A 21,947-nucleotide genomic window follows, 5' to 3' on the forward strand; every position below is an offset into this window, starting at 1 on the left:
ACTTCTCATCGTGAAAAAATTTGCATTTTTATGAAAGAAGAAGAAGAATCTAATTAGAGCTGAAAATACAGTGAGGAAAACATTCAACAGATGTTATAAAATAAAATAACTTTGTTTTATAATGAAGCAATTCCACAAAATAACGCCTGAGACCGTGTCTTATATTCAACAGATGCTACAAATAGAGCATGTTTCTCTATGGGAGCAAAGCTTAGACGTTGACAGGTGCAGAAAAGTGAAGAGTAGAAACAGAAGAAGAGGTAGGTTATAGAAGATGTGAAGAACGTCTCAGGATGTGAAGGATGACTTCAAGGCAAAGGGAGTTACAAGATGAACGCAAGAACTAACTGGACACATATAACAGAGGAAGCCAGGGCCCATGCCGGGCCGCAGAGGTACAGATGATGATGATTGAAGGAAGAAAATGTACACAACGAAGCACGGGGAACGAAGAGAGGATGAATGAGGAAGAGAGAATGAGGGGGAGGAAATGAAACACAGAGGCCGTGAGACACAGGTGGGGTTCCGTCCGCCCAAGCACGGATCGCAGCAAGCTCATTCCGAGGGATGCCATTCGAGGAAAAGAGGGTCGACATTCCCAGAAATGGACGGGGTGTAAACAAGCCACCTTTCCTTCCTGCGGACTGCCCCCAAAGGAGTCAACTTCATCATCCCCGCCAAGAATACGCTCCGAAATAGGGGCGTAGACCAGAAATATTCCCTCTTAAATTCATAACAAGGCCTTTACCTCCTTTCATTCCATCTACAAATCCTAATCTGTTTCTTCCTCTCCCACGTTCACCTAACATTCGGGCATCGGGCTGGTGTGGTGGCTAGAGTGTTGGATTCCCACACTGCGGGCTCGGGTTCAAATCCCGGCGGTGGCAGAGAATTTTCAGATACTGCCCGATCCCTGCCTGCTTGAATGTGGTGTGGAGAACATTTCAAGCGCAACACTCCGTCCGTCGGATGGGACGTAAAGCCGTGGTCCCCTTGGCGCCTTTCGTTAAGAGCAGGCTAATGCCGACGCCGGGTTTCTCTCCACCCTTCCTTACCTACCCTTCCCTCATGGCGCAAATGACCGAAGCTGTCGGTCGCCTCCTCCAAATACCATATCATATATACCTAACATTCTACCCTCTAACACTGTTTTCATCATCCCCTCCTCGCTACGTAAGTACTAGCTTCATCCATACTTTCTGTCTCCTCCGTATCTCATCTAGAAGCTGCTTCTCCTCACCCACCATGCCAGCACTTCGTCGCTCCTCCTCCTCTATTTCCACTTCACCATCACATTTATTTCCCAATATCTGTGATTGCCTCCAGTCTCCTCTCGTCCTCATTCCCAAGAGTTCAAGTTTTTGCAGTGTAAAACGCTGCACTCCGGATTCGACCCTTCACTAGCCTTTTCTTTAAACTATTACTTAACAATCCTTTAATAGGCTCCTTCCTGTTCATCCTGTAGGCATTTTACACTATTTCCATCGTATAGAGCTTCCTCTTTACTGATATAAAGCAATAAAGAAAAGAAAGCTTTTAGATAATTAAAGTTTTTTATGAGATCCCGGGGAAGAGCAGCAGTAAAAGAAAAGACTTCCATTAAAAAACCGCTTGTTAGACCGATCATAGAATACCTGGCGTCAGTTCGGGATCCTCATTTGAAATGGGAGATAAACAGCTATAAAATGTTTAACGCATAGCTGCAAGATTTCTAATGGAAAATTTCGTACAGACGGAAAGTTTTACAGATACGTTTAAAACCTGGGGCTTGAGATCATCAGAGTCAAGGAGGACGGAAGTACGAACTACGAGTATCTGATTATAAAGCTAATTGGTGACCCTGCGAGGAGGTAAAAAGAAATTAAAAGGACCTAGTTATTTGGTAAGAAAGAATTATAATTTAAAGATAGAGCCTCCGAAGAAGCTCTAGAATGCCTACACTAAAATTTTCCTTCCAACTGGAGCCCATCTCAATTAATGCTCGGGTTTTTATGATGAGGATGAACGAATTGTACCGTGAGGGCCTTATTATATTTTTGTATGTATCATTTAATATTTCGTATTAAGGAATTCATATATTTTTTTCGGTATGTTACCAACTAACCGCATGATCGACTCATAACAACATGTTCAATGATGTTGAATCAAAAAACTATGCAGATTTCTCATTAATATTTTTAATACCGACCAGTTTCGTCGTTATGCGACATCGTCAGGTTCAAATACATACAGGAAGAGCATGACATTATACATATACAATATAAGGTAAAAGCATATTGTGATCTTATATAAACTAAGTCAGTAGCCTTACATTCCTAATGACTGAGTGCATATAAGGTCATGTTCTTCATGCATCCTGTATTTGCACCTGACGATGTCGAACTGCTACGAAACTAGTCGATATTAAAATTATTTATGCGAAATCTACAAGGTTTTTTGATTCAACATGAAGCAATTTCACCAAGTCACTCCTCACGCTAACCATTTGGTTTCATGATAACAATAATTATAATAATGAGAACTCCATATGCTCTAATTTCTCATTTAACTCTAAATTTGCAATGCACGATTGTATATCGTCACTCAGGTTAAGCTCTGCATAGGGGTCAAACAAATACCTAGAGTTACTATTGGTAGTACCATCGTGTCGTGGATAAATGCAAAGGAGGTTACCCAGAAGGTTCAGTCCCCACCCACTAAATGACGATCTATATGCGCTACTGCCTGAGCTAGATCACTTAACTTGCTGAATTAAATGTGCTTAGAAAACATTATGCACAAAATAATGAGAAATTACCCACTTATAACCACATTGGACCACATGAATACCTAATGGCTGAGACTAAAACGCAACAGTAGCATTGAGACTCGATGAAATAAACCATTTCACGATTGTATCCTCTCTCTTTTCCTGTTACATGCATAATAACGGTATGAAATGTGATAGAAAATCGAAGCGAGGAAAATGTATTAGCACCGTTAGTTTCAGTTTGATTAATTGAGGAAAATATCATCCTTTTTCACGACTGATTTCACGACTAGATGCTTAGCTAAAAAATATGGATTTAAATAGTTTCTAAAGCAAATGGATGAATGAAGACAATTTTTTTATTTATTTATGCTCTGCAGTACCCCACAATATAAAAAAATTACATTTTTACATTCTGCTCAGAAACAAATAATAAGCTAATAAATAAAACATTCAATACTAATGATAATAAAATATACAAGGCGTGTTCAGAAAATGAGAGGAATTTTAATTTTTGGAAAATGGTATTTATTTATTCGTCTGCATTAGTGTGGTCGCCTTCCAAATAGCCCCCCATCTTACACAATGCACTTATGCCAGAGTCTCATCCAATCTGCGAAACACCTCTCAAATTTGGGACAGCCTTTAGCTCTGTTAAAGAATTTTTTAAATGCCAACTATGCTTGTGAAAAGACGGTCCTTTAATATTCTATTTATTTTCGGAAATAGGAAAAAGTCACACGGAGCCATGTCTGGCGAATGGGGAGGCTAGGGCATTATTTTTACGGAATTGTTTGTGGCCAAAATATAATGACCAAATGATGGAGTGAGTGTCGAAGAACGCCGAGGTCATAAAAACGCGTCTAATCCCAGCAGCTGCCACAGCCAAAGTAAACGATGAATGCAGATGAAAATTTTATCATAATTCAGGGTTAAGCGTACCAACATAATAAGAAAAATTGACATTCGGAATCTCCAAACTCGTGCGAAATTTAAAAATTTAGTTCCCGTTATTTTCTGAACACACCTGTTAAATGCTTTAAAGAAATAAAGAAATTATAGCGAACACTGCCCAATAGATGAGAATATTTGAACTGAAAAATAATGAAAAGTATTAAACAAATTTCAATCGGGGTCTTCAAGTAAACAATATAATTTTTGTTCAAATGCCTATGTAGGGTTGGTAATGATATTTTGATGTTAAACAGTAGAGAATTCCAAACTTCTGAAGCGATAATTTGGAAGGGTTTGAAATAAATCTTGCTAAGGGCTAGAGAAATTTGAAGGAGGTCGTTCAAGTTTATATCGGGTGGACATAGTGGTAGCTCGCTTGTGGGGGATGAATAGTTCGCAGAAAAGGCTAGGAGGGAAAAATTGTAAAGTGTGTCACTGGGTCGAGACAAGTCTCGTTCGAAACACATCGATACAGAGAGAGAGAGGCAGATGAGTGCACCATCGAACGCTTGGAAAAGAGACAAAAACAAAGAAGAAACTAAAATGAATTCCCGCATCCGAAGCGGTAAATTCGCTAAAAAGTTCACGGGGAGAAAATTCCGTACGGAATTTGTGCTATTATTATTTTGTTCACTCTCTTGACTCTATTATCTCCAAGAGCCACTTGATTCCATGGTTATATTCACTGTTTATCTTTTGTTTTCTAATTACCAATGAGGGACGCAGGTAGCACGCTGCTTTCTGAATTAAGCTTGGAGGATGACGTAAACACAGCATTCGTTCATGGCTGTTGCTATGGTGACAAAATAAACGTGGTTGATCGATATTGGAGGCATTATTCAAGATTAAATTCAAATTTTTAACTATTTATTTAAATTTTCATCGGAAGGAACTACATAACTAGAGATACTTCAATATGAAACGCGAGGAATTGCATAGCAATACGTGTGTAATGAATTCGCACGAAATAAACTCGCTGACAAGCAAAAAATACAAAATATTATAGATAAATAAAAATAGATAAATATATTAAAATTCATAATAGTACGTAATAGTAAGGTTCAGACCCCGCCCACAATCGCCACACACCGACTGCGTTTAACAATTTGCCAATACAATTTGGTCGCTATTTTCGTATGTTGGTTTGTACTCAGCTGCTGAGCTTTTTGGAAATATATTGCCTAGTTCATTTTTCTACCTGGGTTTGTTTGTAATTTGAGGAGTTTTCGCTCATTTGCGTCACTGACTGGTGGAGAGAATTCTTGTTCTCGATAGGGCGAACGTTAATAAACCTCCGATTCGAAAAGGTTACGCCACAGAGAATAGGGTAGTTTCCTTCATAAAAAAACCAAAAGCATTGATTGCGATTCATTACCCACCTTTAGTGCATTCATAGTACACAAGTTATTTGGTTTAACAAATCCCTGTTTAGACGAATGACAATGGTCAATTTTAACCGCATTTGAAAAAGGCCAGATTGGCGCCTATGCGATGCCACTCCACGTGACGTCACAGGGACCTAGTTTCTATGCGAGTGGATAGGAGTTATACATCGTCTGAGATTACCAATGCAAGCATGAAGCAGAGAGCTCAGGGAAACATGTCTTAATAATCACCCATTAAAACTGCCTAAGGTCGGAAAGTTTCCTTCGTTTGATAAGTTATTTATAATCCTTATTTAAGCCAAGCGCTACCCGCTAGCAGGGTACTCAGCTACCTGCTAGCAGCCTGCGTCGTATCAGCGCTCAAGCCTCGCCTCAAGGTCAACTCAAAGGGCAGCAGCGGGAACCAGAAATACGTCTCATGGACTTTTCCCATCGTTCCTACTTAGCCGTCGCGTTTTCGCGCGCTTGAAATTTTTCACTTTTCATTTTATCGCGAAAAATACATATCGTCATTTAAAAATCTAAAAGCGTGAAATGCGTACTCCAGGAGTGATAATCTTTCAATTTAGGCAATAAAAAATAATATGAAACCACCCAATTACTTTTGCCATATCGCGCTCATGTGTTCTCCCTTGCGTTCTTGCAATTCCACCGCTTTACACGATGCAATTTGAAATGCTTTTCGCTGCTTTGGCATTGGTTGCTTCATTTGGACGAAAGAGCTTCTCAAAATAGAGCATCTCCCTTCTACAAGCACATAGAAACAAAAAAAAAGGTTTTTCCGGGATTCCATCCAGGTGAGTGTGTTCCATTTTCACCAACTTATCGAGGTCCTACATATTTCTCGTTATCAGGGAGTGATACTGGTGCCAGAAGTTCTCACCAGTTCTCTCATTGGTGCCCAGGACCGTGGCCTGGATTCATACTTGTATCGTAATTGTTGTCCCTTCCCATTTGCCCGGTTTGGAAACCCAAGCTTGATCCTTGGACTACCCGATACTTAGGCAACTTTTTGACCGCACCTTCTTTTTTGGACTTCTCTCCCGGAATACGACCACTGCGACTCTTGGACACGAATAACGGAAAACGGAAAAACGCCGACGCCAGCATTGGCGACACCGGCGGGGAACCACGCGGGACTGCTCCCGCCGAAAATTACTTCTATTCTCTTCCCGGAAGGGGACAAGATGTCGACGGGCGGATCGTCTTCCAGCATAGCAGCTGCGGAGAATCAAAAAGGTCCTCTTAAGGACCGGCAACGCCATTTTTCGGCAGGAGAGCAGCAGCCTTCCTCCGGATGGACCACAGTCGCCTCAGGGAGCGGTCACCTTGCAGCGCAAGGCCCTACTAGCGTTGCAAACGGACAAAAAGGTCCTCTTCAGGGCCATCAACTGCAAAACCTCTCCGGCACCAGCCAGGCGTCCACGGGATGGACAACGGTGTCGGAAAAGGACCACAGGAAGCGGTCGTCACCATTCCTATCAATCACGGACATGGCAAAGAGGAAGCAGCCGACGCCGGTTGAGACGAGAAATTCATTTTCTCCTCTTGCTGCTGCCACCGCCGATGCTGATGCTATGGAGACGGAGAACTCCATACCGATTCCATCGTCGCAAAGGACAGCCAAGCGACCGCCTTCACTTATCGTCTACGCTGTGACCGACCATGCAGCCCTGGTGCGGATGATTAGAGCCACGGTCACGGATCAAAAATTCACCGTGGTCCACACAGCGGACAGTAGCCGTATACAGGTCCGCACCGCGGACGACTATGCGGTGCTAAAACGGAAGCTGGAGGATCAGCAGGCGCAAATCTCCACATGGAGTGCCTTCGGGGACAAGACGCGGTTCTACGCGATCCGCAACCTCCCAACCGGATATGACGTAGAGCAACTCAAGGAAGACCTGGATGTTCTCGGCATCGATGTAGTTCGGGTGCACCCGGCGAAACGCGGAGCATTCTTCCTGGCGGTCATTCGGGAGACACCGGACTGGACGATCAAGGAGATGAAGAGGCTGAAATGGCTCGGCAACAACAGCGTTCGTGTGGACAAATACACGCACAGGGACCCCCAGATGTGCTATCGGTGCAACCGATTCGGACATTCTTCAATGCATTGCACAGCAGCTCCCAGATGCTTCAAGTGCTCGGGCGACCATGAAGGCAGAGACTGTCCGGACAAGGAGAGGAAGCAGACGAAGTGCTGCAACTGCGGAGGCAACCACCCTGCCTTCTTCCGGACCTGTCCGGAATATCAAAAAGCAAAGGAGCTCAAGGAGAAGAAGAAACCGGCTCCCAAAAAGACGATATCGAAGCCAACATTTGAAGATGCACCGGCGCTAGGAAGGCAGAATGCATGGGGAACGGGACGCCCTGCAGGACCCATTGCTAGACAGCGCCCGACAATGCGGCCTACACTTGAGTTTACTGGCTTTCCTGGCTTGCCAGCCAGCAGGCCCGATCAACGGGAGACGGAGGAGGAACTTCGTACACCACTGCGGCAGAAAAAGGCTGTCGCCGCGACCTCGCAGGAGCCGGTCGAAAACGATCTTACTTCCCTCCCTGCAATACTGCAGGCATTAACGGCCACAGCAGCACTGCTGCAGTCACAACTCCAGGCCTTCACGGTTGCCATGAACCATTTCCTATCCCGCCATGGCAAATAGAAATGGCCGGAAGAAAGCAGTCGTCCTCGCCACATGGAACATGTGTGGCAGCATCAGGAGGAAAATACCGGAGCTGACCACATTCGCTACGACCAACCATGCGGATATTCTCTGCTTGCAGGAGACGCACCTTCGGCAGAATACATCTCTTAGCTTCCCAGGATGGAAAATATACAGAGATGACAGAGACACCAAAGGAGGAGGAACTGCCATCGCGATACTCCCCACTATACCATCCAGACGCTGCCTTCTTCCGGACCTTGAGACTCTTGAGGCGACTGCAGTGGATGTGGACACCAGTCTCGGCACTCTCAGGGTGGTGTCGGCTTACTTGGCGCCAGGCCGACGCTTTGTACCTACGGATTTCGATGCCATCTTCCAGTCAGCACATCCAGTACTGCTGATGGGTGATCTTAATGCCAAGCATGAACACTGGCACTCTCAAGTGAGGAACACCAAAGGGGAGGCGCTCTACAACTGGACCCGGAGGACATCAGTGAAAGCAGCTGGACCACATGCTGCCACCCGGATGCACTGGAATGGAGATGAAGATGTCCTGGACATCGCACTCCACAGCAATTTGAAGTGCTCGCTAACCTTACATGCTGCGCCGGCGCTGGACAGCGATCATTATCCGGTCCTGGCATACCTCGGATGCCTACCTACAATCCTGCCACCGAAGGAAGTCCGAGACTGGAGGAAGGCAGACTGGGACACCTATCGCCAGGAGCTGACGGACCTCCTTCCGATTGCGGAACCGCAACTCGACACTGAAGAGGCAGTGGATGATATGGCTGGATCCATTACAATCGCTATAGACGCAGCACTGAAGAAAGCGGTCCCCACCAAGCAGCACCGGCCGTTCAATTATCTACACTTGCCGCAGTACATCATGCGGAAAATACGTCAGAGGAACCAGCTGAGGCGCAGGTTCCAGCACTCAAGAAGTCCGGACGATGGGCAGCGCTTTCGACAGATGCGAGCACATGTCAGAGAGCTAATACTGGATTATCGGCAGACCACATGGGATAACAAGGTGGCCAACCTGGATGAAGAGGATGGCACCCTATGGAGGATGGCAGCTGCACTACGGAGTGGAGAAGCAGTGGAAGACTCCCCGATAGATTCGCCAAATGGACTTCTCTGCACGGAGGATGAGAAGGCATCGTATGCGGCGGAATATATCGAGGGGACCTTTACCTCGGACATCCACCCACTGGCCCCGGAAGGCCCTGAACCAACACCTGACGACATGAATGTCGATCTACCAGACGGTGAGCTGCCAAAGCTGAAACCGGAAGAGCTGAGGTCAGCGCTGAGGAAGCTGAAGAAGAAGAAGGCTCCCGGAGAAGACGGCATCCCAAATGAGGCTCTACTGCAGATGCCAACCTCCTTAGCCTCACAGCTTATATGCCTCTTCACAGCATGCATCACATTGGGTTATTTCCCGCAGCGATGGAAGCCGGCCAGGATTCTTCTCATCCCGAAGCCCGGAAAAAGGAGAAGGGACATCTCTAACTACCGCCCCATAGCCCTTCTGTCAACGCTGGGGAAGCTCCTCGAAAGGACGATACTACCTTTTATCCTGAGGCATATAGAAGACCGGAATATACTCCCACCAGAGCAGTATGGCTTCCGTGAACTGCGCTCAACCACCCATCAACTGGTCCGAATGGTGGATTTCATTACCTCAGGATTTAACAGGAAATGCTGTGCTGCTGCGGCCTTTTTTGATGTCCAGAAGGCCTTTGACCGTGTATGGCATGATGGCCTTCTGCTAAAGCTGAAGAGATTCGGATTCCCGCTCTGGCAACGGAGACTGCTGGAATCATATCTACGGAAAAGGACTTTCTCTGTCATCTGGGGGAGAGCAATCTCTCAAAGGAAGACCATTGCTGCCGGAGTTCCGCAGGGATCGGTTCTTGGGCCGATCCTATTTAATGTATTCACCGCTGATATTCCAAGAGACTTTGGTTGGAATACAATCATCACCCTATTTGCGGATGACGCAGCTGTGGTGGCGAGGTCTTGGAAACCCCATACAGCGGCATCTTACCTACAGAGGACGGTGGACAGGCTCATCCCATGGTACGCGCAGTGGAGGATCACCATCAACGCAAAGAAAACTCAGGCGATTTTCTTCTCGGCCACTTCGGGCACTCCGCTGCCGGGAGAAATCCTCGTGGACATCGAGGAGGCGCCCTGGGAGACCACTGCGATGTACCTTGGAGTCCGACTGGACCGTCACCTGATCTTCAGAGAGCATGCTCTCTATGTGGCCCAACGTGCACGCACCAAGCGTCTAGGCCTGGGGCCGCTGCTCCGGTCGAAACACCTCACACTGAAGACGAAGATACGGCTATACACCATGGCCATTCGGCCAGTATTGACCTACGCCGCGCCAGCATGGAGTGGACGCCTTTCATGGACCGCTGCCAAGCCGCTCCGGGTAACCGAGACTTCGGCTCTGAGAAACATACTACAGCTCGGATGGCTATACGCCAATGAGATCACCTACGCCCTGACTGGCATCCAGCCGATTCAAGACACCATGAAGGACATCGCGAAAAAGTACTTCAAAAAAGCAGAAGCTTCAACCATAGAGGAAATAAAGAAGGCGGCAGAGAAGCCGTCCATCCACGACCTACATAAACGACCTTGCTCATCCACTGGCAGGGAGGAGGACTTGCCACCACGGAAGAGATCAAGGCGGAGGTGAAGGACCCTCACCGGAAAAACAAAGGACGGGAGTACCACTCCGCATACACAGAAGCTGAGTAACAGAACGTTGGACAGCTAAACAGCCCAGGCTAGGAGGACTGCCTGGACAAAACACCGAATTTCCTTCCCATTGCTTGGCGACGATTTTCGTCCACACCAATGACTTTAGAGCCTTCAGCACTGTTACCAGACATTTTCCCAAATGACGATTTTCCGAAAGACTATTTACCGAATAACTTTTCAGTCTTCAGAACTGTCCTGTAGGCTAATTTACGGGGCGGACCCCCCTCAGACGTTTAACATATTTTTAACGCTGTTATCATTACGTTCGTATTTTCGTGTACCACAGTACCTCATTCAGTTAAGTCTTGATCAAAAGTCAAGAAGGCAGATTTGCCGATCATTGGTCATTCGCTAGACAGTACTCGAAAAAAAGCATCCTCCACAAGGAAAGAGGGTCGAAACCTGTCGTTATTATATGAGTCGGTTGGAAGCCAATGGGTGCAAGGGATTTATTTTTTCTATACAGAGTTAGATACAGAATTATATATAGAAAACAAACGAGATCAATTAGATATTTAATAGGGCATTTGATTTTCCACTCGATGTCAGCACAGGGCTGACACTCACTCGTATGCCTTGCCAACCAATTTTTGTGTTTCTTCTAGCAATTGACTCAACCTAACTCTGTTGATAAAAGGAAATCACTTGTACCCCTTGGCTTACAACCCCCTCATGTATGTAGCTCATTATTATTTTCATATTAAAATAAAGAGAATATTTCTCACATTCAGCGTTGCATGTTGTTTTTAATCTCAAAATATTATATAGCCGTTTGTCTGACAGACTCTAGTGCCAACCCCCCAGATTAAATTTTGGATCCGCCCTTTCACTGGTCCCCAAGTGTATCTCAGCGAGCACCCGGTGTCCCTATCTAGTCCATTTGCCAGGATAGCACCAGATATTTCTAAAAACTGCCACTAATTCATCCTTTGAATTATGGCTACGCGTCAAGTTAACGATTTCAACGTGTTAAAAACGCGAGAACGAGAAGAAAACTCAAATTACGCGTCTGTCCAAATTGGATTGATTTCGATTACTTTCGGAAAGAAGAGATTTTGATTTAAAAGCGAACTAATCTTCGCCAAACTAAATCCTTTCCGGACGGGGTAAATTAGAATACAAAACGAGACAGCTCCGAAAAGGCTGATACATTACTGAGCTGAAGAGATATAAATCTGCTGGATGGGCCAGGCATTATCCGAGACAGTTCCGCTAAAAAAAAGTGGGATGCAATTAATTAAAGGCATGTGATTGATGGCGTAAGAAAATAGATAAGTATAATTTTTTCCAACAACCTATCTCCCTATTTCCTCCATCTTATTCCCTCTGCTTCGGTTTAATACGTCTCAAATTTCAGTTAGAATGATTAAGTTTCACGCACTAATATCATAAAATTTCCATATTTTATCTTTTTTGTTAAAAAATGACCTTTTTAACTCAGCTTAAATTAATCAAGTTGCATGGACTGCAGTCAATGCACAAAAAAAGGTAAAATAAAAATTACCAACTCTTCTATTCCTATCCTTACACAATAGGGTAACTGATAAATCTAAAAATAACACTTTCTATCACTCAGTGATGAATGTAGCAGATTTATGAAGGTTACTGCCAAAATAATAGTCAGTAGTACAAACCGCAATGACCATTAAACGTGGTCGGTATCAAAACGAAATATATTCAAAGTATAAACCGTTATGAATCCAAGTAACTCTTATTCTCCATTCCTGTAAGAATATTCATGAGTAAAATACATACGACTTAATCATCACTAGAATAACAATTTCAGAAAAAGGCGAGCTTTATTTTATAACGCATTTCTACTCGCTATGTGCGAGGACACCAATTTGGAGGAACGAATTCCGGTCTTTCGTTTCTGCACGTTTACAATTATTTTATATTTTTATATTAATTCACTTTGAATCTTGTGTACGGTTTATATTCGCGTTTTCTTTCTTCACGCGTATAAAACAAATCGTTCGTTTTTTGGGAAACCGGAAATGCCTAGAACAATTTTAATTCTAAGTTTCCCGTCAATCAATGTCCAAAATGTTTTTGGAGCGAATTAACAGAGCCAATTATTTGGTTTTGAGGAGTTCAATCTACAGAAAAAGTTTCGAAAGCCCTAGAAAGACATTAATATTTTTCCAGCAACATAAATTTGCATCTTATTGAATATATTTATTTTTAAATAGTCATATTATCTATCCTCTTTGTCGGTTCAAATTTCAGCCTAGCTAATTAATTACTGCGCACTCATCATAAAATAAATTTCGACAATACTGTTTATAAAGGAAAATTGTATTTTCAACGCTCATCATTGAAGCTGAATGATCAGCACTTATTGTGAGTAAGAGGTACAACTCAAGCAGATGCCGAGATTTAAAACCGGGATTCCCATCAAAATGAGCAGATATTTACTTGAATAAAAATGACTCCATGGCCATTTTCCAATTATACGAATATTTAAATGTTCTCAAATAGCCCAATAATACTCAAATATTGCACAGCGTTTAGCGTGAACATAATTCTTTATATCGATGGCTAATTTCTAACAACATGTATCTCAAAATTTGGCTGGCTTGTGACAGGTACCTTAAACAGAGTGTAATGACATTGAAAAAAATAAAATTCAAGCAAAAAACAACTCTTTGTTTGCAAATGTATTCTTCTTTTTCATTTTTATGAATTTTTATTTTTTTAATTTCTGTGTACATTTAAAAATATAAATCGTTACATTTTCTCTCCCGATAATTTGCTTTTTTTGACGTACGCGTTGTTAGAACTTAGCCATCGATATGTATCCTTCATGTTAAGGGACCTTTTTGTCTTTCCCACTCAAGGGTCATTCGAAATTCCAAAAATCCGTGCAGAGAAAATCCATACTAAGGGTATACATATTGATGCCACAATCTCATTCCATGCATTTTTCGGAAGCCATTATTTGCACAGAGATCTCGAATATTAGACCCAAAAACCATATCAGATACGAGAAAATGATTTTATAAATCTCAGAAGGGAAAATGATTTCTATAACGTTGCTTTGGATAATGTAGCGTGCGTATATGAGGGCTTTATCCAGAAGCTGGTATTAATTCATAGGTACGCTGCGGAAGATATGAAGACATCTCTAACACCAAAACCAAGTGTTTTAAAATTACAGGATATGAAATAATGTCTCCAGTACTCCTTACTGGTCTTGCAACTCCTCACTACTTGATACTCATAGGCTTTAAATAAATGTAGCTATCTATGAATCTATATCTAAATCTACAAATTTTATCGAACAAAGAACAACTTTTTCTCTAAGTACTTAATGTATGCATCCATTTTAAATGAGGTAGGTGATGTTTGTCTTTTTACGTTACTATGTAAACTTTCCAAAGGAAATAATGTTCTAAAAGTTGCATAAATGCATTCCAGTCTATTCCTCTAGCAGCAACGAAATATAATTTAACGCAGATGCATCAGTTACAATAAAAAAGACTAGATGAATATTGAACAAATAATTTTGCAAGAAGCGAATTGTTATTCTCAATACATTACTTATGATAATATTTGTGGATCGATGCATCGGAGTACAGGCACAAATTTCAGTCTTTGCGTTCTTGGAAAAAACGGGCTCCTATCATCCGAATTTTGATAAATTCAATCAGCACAGAAGAGAAAGAAGAGGTCATTAAAATCATAAAAAATTGATTGAAACCCACGTTTCAAGAGAGCATACGATGGTATCAAATCATCATACGACAAATAATAAACGATAAATTAAGAGAGACATTTTTTCCGAACGAATATAGATAGGAATTCGCTTCTCGCGAAGAATAAATGACTGTAAATTAAATTGATTAAATTATGAGCCATCGTCGATAATACGTAAGTATTTTAGCCTGAATCCTTCGGATACCTCACGCAAAAATAACAGTGAAACTCAGTGCGCACATCTCCTCTTCTTCATTATTTATTTACTTTTTTAGCTGCCGGCCGTCGTCCCAACGCCAATTCAGGCGGCGCAAATGGTAGTAGGGAATACAAAAATCTGAAATGAATTCGTAATAAAAAAAAATAATGGCGAAAATTTCCCTGAATCTGCCGAATTGAATATCGGCGCGTGGAAGTATCCACCCGATTTTCGCCGTAATTGGTTACTCCACGATTTTCTGGTGTTCTGAATTCCGAATGAAACGTTTCTTTCCGATACTAACACGGAAAAATGCATTGTTCGGGACCTGTGGTACTGTGCGTAAGATCATCACGGATCGATGCACCAAAAAAGTTTTGTTTCCCGAAAATCCATTCAATTTTTCCGCAACTATTCTTCCGTGCGACTTCTCGATACGTTTCCCTCGCTATCGAAATATATTTTCGCCAAGTTTTCCTGTCGAGGAGAAAAATTCCCTTTGATGAAAGGGAGCTTCTTTCATTCCAACACGAGGATTATTCGAAATTCCGAAAATTCGTCCAGAGAGAATCCATACTAAGGAGATACATATTGATGCCAAGAACTCATCCCAATGCTTTTTTTTTTTGGGAGACCATTGGAAAGCACAGAGAATCCGAATATTAAACCCAAAAACCAATTCAGATACGAGAAACTGATTTTCTGGATATGAGAAGAGAAACTGATTTTCCCGAAGTCAAATAGTGGCGGCAAAATGTGCTTTTCATGTGTTCTCCCACATGACACACAGTGGACTAGGACCAATGAAATGGAATTTTTTGTATTACTTGCAACAATGTATTAGCAATTCCCAATACATTTAGGTCTCACGGTAGGTATTAGCACTTCTCAGTTCAAGAAGCTGGTAGGTATGTAATAGGTTATGAAATTGATCAAATTATGAGCCATCGTCGATAATACGTAAGTATTTAAGCATATTTTAAGCCAATAATTATCTGAATTCTTCGGATACCTCACGAAAAAATTATCCAAGTGCTGACCAGAGTAAGAAAATATTGAAATTTAGTTTCGATTATGTATGTAGCTCCAGATACATATCGGCTTAAAATATGCTTAAATACTTACGTATTATCGACGATGGCTCATTATTCAATCACTTTTATGATCTATTGCATAGCTACCAGCTTCTTGAGCAGAGAAGTTCTAATACCTACCGCGAGACGTAAATGTATCATGGGAATAATAATTTCACGCGAAATGTGAAATCCGGATCATTTCTGTCGAGCTGAAAGCATGAATCACGCAATCAATTTTTCCGTCCCTTTCGAACGATAGCTCAAGCGAACGCTCCAATGATGACCGAAAAATGAAAATTTTACGTGGTATCTTTCCGCGATAACTCAAGGGATGGAAATCCCATCCTTTTCTCATCAGTCGACAAATCCCTTTTACCGTCGCTCAAATCATCGATAGCATTGTCTTTCAGCCAATCAGAACGCACAGCCACTAACAGCGGTTGTAACTCCACGCTTTGCTTTTAAAGAATCATAGTTATAAATACGGAAAGCTAAAGCCTGAGTCACACGATCACTTTCTTTCGTCGCGAAAAGTGATCACTGGAGCGATCGCTTTTCGCGACCGGAAAAGTGATCGCTCTAGTGATCATTTTTCCGAGTCACAAGGTCCTTCCCGCCGTCGCCTTTCGCATCACTTCCGATCTCGCAGCTCGTTGTCATAGGACCCGCATAACGAAAATATATAGCGTGTTTGTTTATCTATGTCGTTCCCACGATTGCCAAACATTGCGCTGCAATCGCTCCATACGGGAATACGTTATAATTGGCTGACATGGGAGAAGGGCTTTAGAGACGGCTTTAGCGACGAAAAAAGCGAGGATACGACTGATGAAAAAAGTGATGGGAATCCTCATCATTAGAGTGATCGCGAAACACAATTGCCGGCGAAGATCATTAGCGAGTGATCACTCTAGTGATCGTGATAGTGATCATTCGGAAATGACAGATGAAATGATCGAGTGGTTCAGGCTTAAGGAAGCAGTAATGGACAGAGGGACCGTGGGATTGACCGCGAGATTCAGAAAATAATGGTTGATGAAGTCTTCTCGGGAGATCAGCCGGGTCAAGATGGACAAATCAGTCCAACGTTTCAATGACCTTCTCTGCCATCGTCTACAGGGCGAATGATGGACTCTCTCTTCAAATTCAACGGGTTATATACCCGCGGATGGTCCGCAGCACATGGATGTCCGCGCCGAAGGCGCGTCTGATTAAACTGTACCGGTGAGTCAGCCTCACCACAACCAGTCAGACAGAAATTACAATAATATCATGACGTGTGTATAGTTCTGTTGTTGTGTGCTATGTTGTTTGTGTGAATAAGAAACTTAATTACTATGGACATGGCATTGAAAATTGACACTAAATATATTTAATTAATGCATGATAATTGAGTTGAAGTATTTAAACACACATATATTTTTTTTAATAAATAACTATTATAGTCAATATATATTTTTTTTGTCTAAGATTTTTTTGGATTATATCTTATTTATATTTCTTTTTTTTTTTATGTATAATTTTGTTGCTTATTTTTTGTCATCATCATTTTTTTTTAGGGTCTTTTTTTCTGTTTTGTATCATTTTTTTTTATCTATGAATTTTTATTTTTTTATTTTTTGCTATCTTTTTATTTTTATTTTCTTTTATAAATATATATATATATATTTTTTTTTCCTCATTTGAATTACACAATAATCACACTTAATTAGTTGCTATTGAGGCTGCCGGTGAGTATATATACCACCTCTTCAGCGGCGATGAATATACGCAAAGTGCGTATGCGGGGCAAAAATGACGATTCACTTTCCAGTGTTAGTGAAGGAGAATTAGAAAGACAGGCTTCTAGTGAGCGCGTGCAAAAGCACTCTAAAATTAACAAGACCAAACCCAGCCGGCGTCGGAAGCTGGGAACGGCCCTGATTGGCCCAAAACATGGCATTACCAGAATACAATTTTTATCATGATTTTTCACAATTATTTAGTTTTTTTTGGTGCATTAGTATGCATTTTGTTCATTTTATTTATTTTTTTACACATAGTTTCAATGGTTAGTGCCGGGCTTATATACCCATTTAGGGCGGTCAAGTCGTCTGTGGTTGGTCAGTTTTAGGATGTCTTCCTCCTCTTAGCTCGCTCATTCCTTTGATCATGGGATTCCATGTTTTCCTGAGGGTAAAACCCGCGTCTCTATTCATTTCATGAATTCAGCGATCACTCTTTTGGTCCCCAAGGCGCCATTCTTTCACCAACCTTGTTTAACCTATTTGTAAACGATACTCCTACCTCCCCTTCCACTCAACTGTACCTGTATGCTGATGACACCACAATCCTATCCCAGAGTCCAAACCCGGAACATGCGGCTGACAAACTCCAGGACCATCTCGACGACTACGAGGACTGGGCGAAACTATGGAAATTGTCTGTCAACGCATCCAAATGCACTCACGTCGTCTTTTCCAGACGACCCAAGGCCGGCGATGGCCCTTCATTACTTTTCGGCAAAACCAAAATCCCAAAACAACAAGTAGTGAAATATCTCGGCGTCCACATGGATAAAAAATTAACTTGGGCCCATCACATAAGAACACAAATAAACAAAGCAAGAGGTGTCAGAATCAGCCTACTACCACTCATCAAAGCATCTTCGCCGCTCTCGCTGAAAACCAAACTCTTACTGTACTCAAGCACCATCGATCCACTGCTCTCCTACGCTTCCCCGGTCTGGCTTCATGCTGCCGCATCACATCTTAAACGACTACAAACCACCGAAAACGTTATCATCAGAAAAATCGTCGGAGCGCCGTGGTTAATCAGTAACCGGAACCTACGAAAAGATCTGAAGATCACCCAACTGCTGCATTGTTTAAACAGCTCTCTCCATAAATTTGCAAAATCACTGCCACTAACAAACAACGAACTGATCGCTCATCTCTGGGATTATAACCTACCTGAAAAGGCCAAGCACAAACTCCCAAAAACCGCCTTCCTTCCGTCCCATATCCCTTCCCCCTAATTAACCAATAAACAGAATTGCCATGACTCACAAATAGCCAGAAACCAAAATTAATGAAACAAGTAGTAGACAGCCATTGGCTGGGAACTACTGAAAACAATGAAGAAAGTGAAATACGTTGCGTGCGTGCGTGCTTTTGGTCCCTGAGAAGCTATCGATGAAGCCGTCACCCTGAGGGACGAAAAAAATAATAGCGTGATGCTGTCTTAAACGAACTGCACATGTCGACATGGAGGTAGGACCTATATCCATGAAACACGCGGGTATTATTTTGTTACCAGGAATTTCTCCAAGCACGTGGGTGGGATAAAGTCCTCGCCTGCCAAACCGTAGGTCACGGGTTCGGATCCCGCCCGGGTAGGTGGCCCCTATCTAGGGCATGGATGTTTGTGCCGTGCTTTGTTAACTCCTTCATTGTAAAGGCCACTATGTGCTATTTACGGGGAAGTTAAAAATAAATAATAAATAAATAAATGGCGGACCCACCCTCTGTCTAAATCCGACACTGCTCGAGAACAGGCCAATGCCAACGCCGGGTTTCTCTCCACCTTTCCTTTCCTGTCCTTCCCTCAATGCGCTAATTACTTCAACAGTCGGCCATCTTCCCCAAATACGTACCAACCCCCCTTTGGTCTTGTTAATTTTGGAGTGCTTTTGCACGCGCTCACTAGAAGCCTGTCTTTCTAATTCTCCTTCACAAACACTGGGTGAAGGTGAAAGAAGCTACTTGAGTTATACCGAAAACCAGGGGCGGTCGGCGAAAAACCTACAGGCACTTATTTGTATCTTCGTCTAAAACTCAGAAACCGTATTCCATATACTCACGTATACGTCTGTTTTATTCTCCTATATTCGCGCTACATAAACCACGGAAATCATGGGGTCCACCTCAGATTTCCAAAGCCCAGTTTTTTATTTCTGGCCATCACATTCGCTCACTTAAGCCGGGTCATTCGCTTGAAGCTCTTAAGTCAACTGTGCGGAGCTGGCTAGGTTATTCTAAAAGATTTCAAACGCATTAAGGAAACGGACTATCTCCCATTTCCTTTTATTGCGAGGGCGGTGGAAATTTACGGACAATTTCAGGGAACGGGTAATATCGTCCCAAATTTTACTGGCAGTTATTTATAAAAAGAAAGATTATTCTCTGTGGAAGTTTCTCACTTTCAATGTATTTGTCTTCATAAATAAATACTTGTGGCTAATCCGCAGTATTTTCCTTGAGTAATGAGTATGATATTTTATTTATACGAGGGTGGTATGACTAAATAATTAATGAGCCCATCAATGAATGCTTTTGTTTTCTAAAAATACAAGTATTTTTGATCGCCACCAATCCAAACAAATGTATGGGGAGGATAATATATCGATGGCGAAGTTCTAACAACACGTATCTCAAAAATAGCAACTTTTCAGGAGAGCAAAAAAGCGATTAATTTTTTAACTGTACGTATAAATTTAATTGAAATTTAAAACCAAAAATAAATAAAACTGAAGAAGAAGCCTACATTTGCAAACAAAGAGTTGCTGTTTGCTTGAATGTACAGTTTATTAACAGTATTAGCAGTATTTACTCAGACCAGCCAAATTTTGAGATACGTGTTGTTAGAACTTAGCCATCGATATGCAAAGTACAACATGCAAGTAGTCTGTTCAAAGTGTAAAAATGAACGGCATGCATAATCGAAACTAAATTTGAATATTTCCCTACTCCAGTCAGAGTAAAGAATACAGAGCTCACCCAAAAACTAAGGCACTGGAGTGAATAATTTAAATTTTCACGCTAGGGGGCCCTGGTATTTGGGTAATTTTTGAGTGAGATGTGCGAAGGCTTCATATATGATTTAAATCGGCTTAAAATATGCTTTAATACTTACGTATTATCGATGATGGCTCATAATTTAACCACGTTTTCAAGCAAAAACGTTTTTAACCAGTTTTAAATTTACTTTCCAGGCTTAATCAAGTTTTTAGATGAAATTCGTGATTAACTCTGTATTGTTGAATATTATTAGTGATTTCTTTCAATTTTAATTGTCCTTTGAAATATTGGATTTATTGTTAATTAATTTATTTCATCATTAGTGTATATAATATTTTATACTTGTGATTGTACCAATTTCTTCCTTTACTATCTTCGTTTTTCCCAAATTTATCTGGTATCTATAAGTTTCTAAAAATATTTTGTTCCTAAAGACACTATTAAATGAATGTAAAGTTGATATATCTACGTTGAATGAATATAGATATTTGGAATAAAATTTATGACCAAAGGAACCTTCAGACTTAAAATAAATAAGCAATTCCACCTATCTATCAAACTTTGGTACGGACGGACCGCATGGCGCAAAAAATTGGGGAGCCGGGTTCGAATTCCTAACACGAACAAATAATTTTCCCTCGGTATATATTTATACTTTATCCCCACCTAAAGGATACTGCTACCGCTTGATGGCTGGTTATTTCCGGTAATAATGATACATTTTATTTTTCCATGCAAAGGGATTTTACGGAAAGGTCTATGATCATCACCGAACCTTCCTGTTTTCCTTGTGCTCTTCTCCGAAGTAAATTTTTCAAACATGTTCTTCTCGACCTTAGCCGATTTTCCTTGTAGCTCCCACGTAAACAAGCAAATATCAGTGAGTTTTTTTCGCACTGTACAGCGGGAGTACTAGTTTACTCTTAATATTGAGGCTATGTAAACCCAAAGCCTCGTCAACCAGGTTTGTTATTTTTTTAGACAATGCCTCCATTAAAACAGAAAATACAAGTGATCAATATTCGAATCATTATTCGTTACGTAGTGTACGAAAGCATAGTTTGAGCCTGTGGCGTTGCGGGGACAAATATGCTAGAGTCCTCTGGATTTCCTAATAATAACAACGAAATAGTGTCATAGCAACACTCTATGGGTTGTCACATCACTAATGGGGGACTGTAATGGGGAATTGAGGGCCTTGAGGGGTTTGGAGTTTGTCTATTTTCAATTTCCAGATTTGGAATTAAGATAGATGGACGATTCGTCGGCAATAAATATTTCTAACAACTCCATAAATGAGCTTCACTTCATTTCCGACGTTTTCAAAGTTTTCACGCTTCAAATTTTTGTATTTTGGTTCTTCAAGGCTCAGGAAAACATTATCAACTTTAGGTTTTCGCAGATTTTTCACGTCCCCCTTCTGGTGTGGGCGTTTTCTCTATGTGTTTTTTTTTCACTGAAGGATATTACTCCCTTTTCCTCATTTATTTTCCCACGAATAGATATCTTTGTTTGCAAAACATTTCCTCATATACTTGTTTATCTTTCTTGAGATTTCACTAATTTTGCATATTTATTTTTCCTTTTTCTCTTTTATACATATTCTTCTCGGCATTTACCGATTTTCCTCATACCTATCACGTATGTCCACGTGCAT

This window comes from Ischnura elegans, chromosome 6, assembly GCF_921293095.1.
Source record: "Ischnura elegans chromosome 6, ioIscEleg1.1, whole genome shotgun sequence".
NCBI classification, from domain to species: domain Eukaryota; kingdom Metazoa; phylum Arthropoda; class Insecta; order Odonata; family Coenagrionidae; genus Ischnura; species Ischnura elegans.